Source organism: Chlorocebus sabaeus, chromosome 14, assembly GCF_047675955.1.
Source record: "Chlorocebus sabaeus isolate Y175 chromosome 14, mChlSab1.0.hap1, whole genome shotgun sequence".
In the NCBI taxonomy this organism is placed as follows: domain Eukaryota; kingdom Metazoa; phylum Chordata; class Mammalia; order Primates; family Cercopithecidae; genus Chlorocebus; species Chlorocebus sabaeus.
This window is the reverse complement of record NC_132917.1, coordinates 10,744,771-10,751,531: the sequence shown is the minus strand read 5'-3', so window position 1 is coordinate 10,751,531 and position 6,761 is coordinate 10,744,771. Positions and strand designations below refer to the sequence as shown.

Sequence of the window (6,761 nt, the reverse complement as noted above, 5' to 3'; positions counted from 1 at the left end):
TTCCCTGGAAATGATGAAGTTAAGACAAATGTGCAATGTTGTGTCCAGAAAGCCCTGGCTTGGAAATCAAGGCAGCTTCTCAGTGTTAAGATGACTCAGGTCCTTCAGACAAAAGAAGGATGTTCCATTCTCACTCTATTTATCGCAAATAGCACAGTTTATAACAGTCTGCACTTTTTCAGGAATAAGACTTTTCAGCACCATAACTTTTTGTTGATTAACAAAAGCAGTTTTAACAGGTTCACAGATGTAAATATGTGGAGCCTGGCATATGGTGAACATTCGGTAATAGTTTCCCCCATCCCTACCTCACTCATCTCCTCTTCTCTCTCACTTTCAGCCCCAGAGTCTTCTCCTGCCCACTCCCTATCAAAGAAAAGTCCCATAAGGTATCCATCAACCACCACGGTTAACGCACCCAGTAAGCAGAGGAAACCCCCACAGTAGAAGCCTCCCTCTGTTCACAATAGCCAAAAGGTGGAAACAATCCAAGTGTCCACTAACAGACGGAAGGATAAACAAAATGAGGTCTATTCATATGATGAAATGTGACTCAGCTTTAAGAAGGAAGGAAATTGACACATGCCACAGCGTGAATGGACCTTGAAGACATTACACTAAGTAAAATCAATCACTCACAAAAGGACAGTACTGTAGGATTCTACTTACATGAGACGTCTAGAGTAGTCAAATTTATATAGACAGAAAGTAGGATGACAGTTGCCAGGGGGCAGGGGAAGGGGGAATGAGGAGTTGGCATTGAATGGGGATAGAGTTTCAGTTTGGGGTGATAAAAAGCTCTGGAATGAAGATTGCACAATGATGTGAGTGCATTTAATGCCACTGAACTGTACACTTAAAAACGGTTAAAGGCCGGCTATGGTGGCTCACGCCTGTAATCCCAGCACTTTGGGAGGCTGAGGCAGGTGGATCACCTGAAGTCAGGAGTTCGAGACCAGCCTGACCAATATGGCAAACCCCCGTCTCTACTAAAAAAAATACAAAATTAGCTAGGCATGGTGGCATAAGACTGTAATCCCAGCTACTCGAGAGGCTGAGGAAAGAGAATCGCTTGAACCCAGGAGGCAGAGGTTGCAGTGAGTTGCGATAGTGCAATTGCACTCCAGCCTGGGCGACAAAAAACTCTGTCTCAATAAGTACATAAATAAAATAAAATAAAATAACATAAAATAAAATAAAATATAAAATAAAATAAAATAAAATAAAATAAAATAAAATAAAATAAAATAAAATGTTAAAGGAGCCGGGCACAGTGGCTCACTCCTGTAATCCCAACACTTTGGGAGGCTGAGGTGGGTGGATCACTTGAGGCCAGGAGTTTGAGACCAGCCTGGGCAACATAGCGAAACCCCATCTCTACAAAAAAAATACAAAAACTAGTGAGGCGTGTTGTGGCTTGCATCTGTAGTCCAGCTGCTTGAGAGGCTGAAGTGGGAAGATTGCTTGACACCAGGCAGTCAAGGCTGCAGTGAACCATGATCACACCACTGCACTCCAGCCTGGGTGACAGAGTGAGACCTGTCTCAAAATAAAATAAAATAAAATAAAATAAGTTAAAGCGGTAAATTTTATTTTATGTTATGTGTATTTTATCAGTATTTTTAAAAGGCGTCATCTGCCTATCCCCACTGAAAATAAGACTACCCTACCTGTGATCCAAACCTCAGAATGAACGAGAAAGTCCAAAGAGGAGCACGGTGTGTCTCCTGAGCACCTCTTGGAAGAGGTACATGTCCCCTGTCAGGTCTGCCCAGTTCCTTCTGTGGGTACGTTAGTCCAGATTCTTCACCCTCAGAACATTAGGCCCTGTATTAGTCAAAGTCAAGCTCAACTGCTGTGACAAGTTATTCCGAAATACAATGGCTTAAAACTATAGAATCTTCTCTCTAAAGTAACAGCTGCGTGGTAAGCCATCCAGGTTGGAGGGTGGCACTGATCTTCCCTGTCATTCTAGACGTGGGTTCCTTCCCTGTCACTGCTCCAGTGTCCCCAAGGGCACTATGGGGGTCTGCATGGTAGAAGCTGGGGTGCCCCAAGTCTAGCAATTCTGCCTGGTGGAAGAGGAAACAGGACCTGGCTAAGTAGTTGGAATTATCACCTCAACTTCCATTCCATTGGCAAGGCCCTTGGGCCCCCACCAGGGGAGCCGTGCGGTGAAGTGTAGCAGGCAGTGTATACCTGGCTGCAGTTCTGTAACCGTGGAGGAATTCCTAGAATCGCAACTTCGATTTTGATTGCTTGCAGTCTCTTCCACAAGCCCTAAAACAAGAGTCACTTTCAACTCTGGTGCTTGGGGACAGTTCTTTGTTCCAACCCAGAAAGATGACCTGAATGACTAGAACTCAGAATAGGCACCTGGGAGTCCCTTAGAGTTAGACAGAGGGGGTTCCAGGCATAGTTCTACTGGCCGTGTCCTAACAGTGTCGCCATCAGCTGCCGAGGTGGGGCAAGTGACTTGCTGCTGATAACATAAAGTTCTCACGTCTGCAAACCACTTACTCTTTTAGCTAAATTAGAGAGTAATCAAAGTTAGCCTTTTAATAACATCACTTTCACTCATGAAAAACCACACAAGCTTCCTGAGTGGAAGAAAAAGGGAGAGTGATCCTAGCGGGCTGGAGTAGCCAACGGTGCGTGTGTGTGCATCGGCAAAGAATGGCAAGGGTGAAGGATTGCAATCGTCAAAGAAGTCCCACAGGAGGCAGCAGGTTTTAGGGGAGAGAGCTTGAATGTAGGCATCAACGAACTTGGGTTCTGGCTTTTGACATGTCATTAACTAAGTTGAATAAGGACATTCCTTGAAAGCCTATACTGTGCCAAGCACATGCCCAGTGTGGGTCTTGGGCAGGTCACATGACATCTCTCCCTTGCCTGTCGCCTCCACCCTCTGCCCCCAACAAAACAGAAGGTTGAATTCATGTCCTCTGAGACTTTCTTCAACTCTGCTACAACCTGATTCTATGAAGTAGAAGCTCATCCTCTGATCTTGGGAAGCAAAATAACTGTGGAAAAAGGAAGGCTGTACAAAGAAAAAAAATTCCAGTCACATATGTGGTCTTCCTGGCAAAAGGGCATGACTTCAGTCCAATCACAAGAGAATTTCAGATAAACCCAAAGGAAAAATGTTGTATTTTTAAAAGTGGGGAGGTGGGATTGTGTGCTTCTAAAGTGTCAATGCCAAAAAACAAACCAAAAAAAGCACAAAAAGGGCATGAAAATGTTCCAAATGAACAGAGGTTGAAGAGACAAGATAATTTAACCCAACACCTGACTCTAGGCTGGAGCCTGTGCAAAAGAGAGGAAAATGGAGTTTTGGAAAAAAAAAAGGACACAGGCCAGGCACATGGCTCACGCCTGTAATCCCAGCACTTTGGGAGGTCGAGGCAGGTGGATCACCTGAGGCTGGGAGTTTGAGACCAGCCTGCCCAACATGATGAAACCACTCTCTACTAAAATAATTTTTTAAATTAGCCAGGCACGGTGGTGGGTGCCTGTAATCCCAGCTACTTGAGAGGTCGAGGCAGCAGAATTGCTTGAACCCGGGAGGCAAAGGTTGCAGTGAGCCCAGATTGCATCACTGCACTCCAGCCTGGGCAACAAGAGTGAAACTCCATCTCAAAAAAACAACAACGAAAAAAGACAAATACAATTTCTCTTATATGAAGTACTTAAATTAGCCAAATTCATAAAGAAAGTTGAATAGAGGTGACCAAGGGCGGGGGACAGCAGGGAAGGGGGAGTTACTGCTTAATGGGTACAGAGCTTCCGTTTAACGTGACAAAAAAGGTCTAGAGATGATTAGTGGTGATGGTTCTACAACATCGTGAATGTATTTAATGCCACTCAATTGTACATTTAAAAATGGATGCTGACCAGGCGCGGTAGCTCATGCCTGTAATCTCAGCACCTTGAGAGGCCGAGGCAGGCAGATCACATGAGGTCAAGAGTTCAAAACCAGCCTGGCCAATATGGTGAAACCCGTCTCTACTAAAAATACAAAATTAGCTGGGCATTGGTGAGGTGCACCGGTACTCCCAGCTACTTGGGAGGCTGAGGCAGGAGATTGCTTGAGCCCAGGAGGTGGAGGTTGCAGTAAGCCGAGATTGCACCACTGCACTCCAGCCTGGGCAACAGAGCAAGACTGTCTCAAAAACAAACAAACAAAAAAAGGGTGTTACAGCTTGTTTAGAATTTGTCTAGCAGATTTTCCAGCTTTTACTGGAAGCCCCCTCACCCCGCAAAATAGGTGAAATGGCAAACTGCATGTATATTTTACCACAGTGAAGAAACGAAAAAAGAAGTTATTCAGCCGGGCGCGGTGGCTCATGCCTGTAATCCTAGCACTTTGGGAGGCCGAGGTGGGCAGATCACGAGGTCAGTAGACAGAGACCATCCTGGCTAACATGGTGAAACCCTGTCTCTACTAAAAATAAAAAAAATCGGCTGGGTGTGGTGGCACGCACCTGTAGTCCCAGCTACTCGGGAGGGCAAGACAGGAGAATCGCTTGAACCCGGGAGGCGGAGGTTGCAGTGAGCTGAGATGGCGCCACTGCACTCCAGCTTGGGCGACAGAGCGAGACTCGGTCTCAAAAAAAAAAAAAAAAAAAAGGAAAGAAAAAGAAGTTATTCCTCTAGGCTCCACTCCACTGTACCAGGGGCTTCTCCTTGTCAGAGCACGAGGAATACCACAGCATAATGTGCCTCTCTGTTGGCCATGTGCTCCCTGGGGCCAGTGATTGTGCCTGACACAGTTTATCATATAATTAGGTTGTTAATGTGCATTTGGTTTTAATGAAAAAAGAAATGAGCAACACCCCCTGTCGCATTTCCGGAAGCCTGTGCATTTCCAGAAGCCTGTGCACGTACAGTGGGCTTCACAGGGGCGTGTGCCTCGTGCAGCTGCACATTCAGCCGACGTTCCAGAGCAGCCAGTGACCTGGGATATTTAGCAGGGAGTTCTGATCTGGCCTCTGTTTTCTCCACGAGGATCAGCCCTGAGGCCAACTGGGACAGAGACCACACAACACACGAGGGCACTGGCAGTGTGGGCCACCAAGCAGGATTGCTGCCCGAACACAGCAGGCCTGGAGAGGCTGTGATCAGCTCACAACCCTGAGAAAACACTCGATCGTGAGTGCTTTGTGGAAGCTGTGACGTCTGTGGCCCATGGGGACAAAGTTAAGTCACTGTCTTAACCTGAAGATAAATGAAGGGGCCCTCTTCGGGTAAGAGAATTAAATTCCTCCAGGGAAGAAAAGAATGACTTTCCGGGCTGAGAGGAAAAGGACTTCGCTGTAATCCAGTCAGCAACAGAAGCAAATTTAAGGGGGAAAAATGTGCCAAGTGCGGGAAAGGGGTCAGAAAAATAAACTCAGCGTTCATTGCCCCTCAGGTGCCCTTCAGGGAGAGCAGACAGGCCTGGAGGAACAGGCTCGCGGTCCCCTGCCCTCTGCTATGAATCCCAAACGGCCCTGCGATCACTAGCTGGGCTTCCCAGGGGCCTTCACATTCAGGAGGAGCTGCCCGGGGTGCCGAGCTGAGGATTTCTGTCCCGGGACAAGCAGCCTCCCTGGGGAAAATCAGTGCTGGCATGTGGCTTCCAGGAGAGGCCCCCGTGACTTCAGAGGGCTGCTGTGCCTCTGAGTCCAGTTTGCCAGAAAAATCTTCCAAACGCAGCTCTAGTGCCACTTCCTCCAGGAAGCCCACCAGCCGGCCCCCACCACTCCTGGACCCCAGCCTAAGAATACTTATGCCTTAAACACTACAATGTGGAGAAATTAATAATACAAAAACAAAATGTCCGCGTCCACTCCAAACATAGGAGGGAGAATCAGGGCGGAAAGATACAGTGGTCTTAACTTGTGCTTGAAAGATTTTACTTTTAGGTTGGGCGCGGTGGCTCACAACTGTAATCCCAGCATTTTGGGAGGCTGAAGCAGGCGGATCACCTGAGGTCAGGAGTTCGAGACCACCCTGGGCAATATGGAGAAACCCTGTTTCTACTAAAAATGCAAAAATTAGCTGGGCGTGGTGACATGCACCTGTCATCCCAGCTACTCGGTAGGCTGAGGCTGAGGCAGGAGAATCACTTGAACCCGGGAGGCAGAAGCTGCAGTGAGCCAAGACACCGCCTTTGCACTCCAGCGTGGGCAACAAGGGCAAAACTCCATCTCAAAAAAACAAAAAAATTTTACTTTAGCCGGGCGTGGTGGCCCATGCATGTGATCCCAGCACTTTGGGAGGCCTAGGCGGGAGGCTCACTGCAGCCCAGGAGTTCAAGGCTGCAGTGAGCTATATCATGCCACTGCTCGCCAACCTGCCCAACAAACATATTTTTTTTTACTTTTGCATATTTTACAAAGCACACACCCACGTGAGCGCATTGCCAGTCCCCTCGCCCCCCAGGACAAAGTGGAGACCCTGTCAGCGAGGGGACTGCCGCTTAAGTCCCTGGGGTTCTCCACAGAAGGAGATGGCTCTGCAGAGCCATGCGCCCTAGACAGAAGAACTTTCAAAGTAATTCAACAAAATTGAAACTTGTCGAATTACATTGCAGACAGCGCGGGCGGAGCAAATGTGTGTCCACGGAATATTCGTTGGGCACAAGGGGAATTCCCTGTCAGCTACCCGCACCATGGGTGCCCTGAGGCCGCGTCACGCTCCCCCGGGATAAAAAGGGTGGGGGGCGCACAGAGGCAAGAAGGAGGCGGGTGGGGGGGGTGCAGAATAAGGAACTGAGG

General features: G+C 47.9%; 1 non-coding gene across 1 annotated transcript; it reads left to right on the top strand.

The window, feature by feature from the left end:
• The first annotated feature begins 4,190 nt into the window (after positions 1 to 4,190).
• Positions 4,191 to 4,251, top strand: LOC119627418 (U7 small nuclear RNA). Its single transcript, XR_005243612.1, has one exon. It is a non-coding gene; the product is annotated as a U7 small nuclear RNA (small nuclear RNA).
• Positions 4,252 to 6,761: the final 2,510 nt, after the last annotated feature.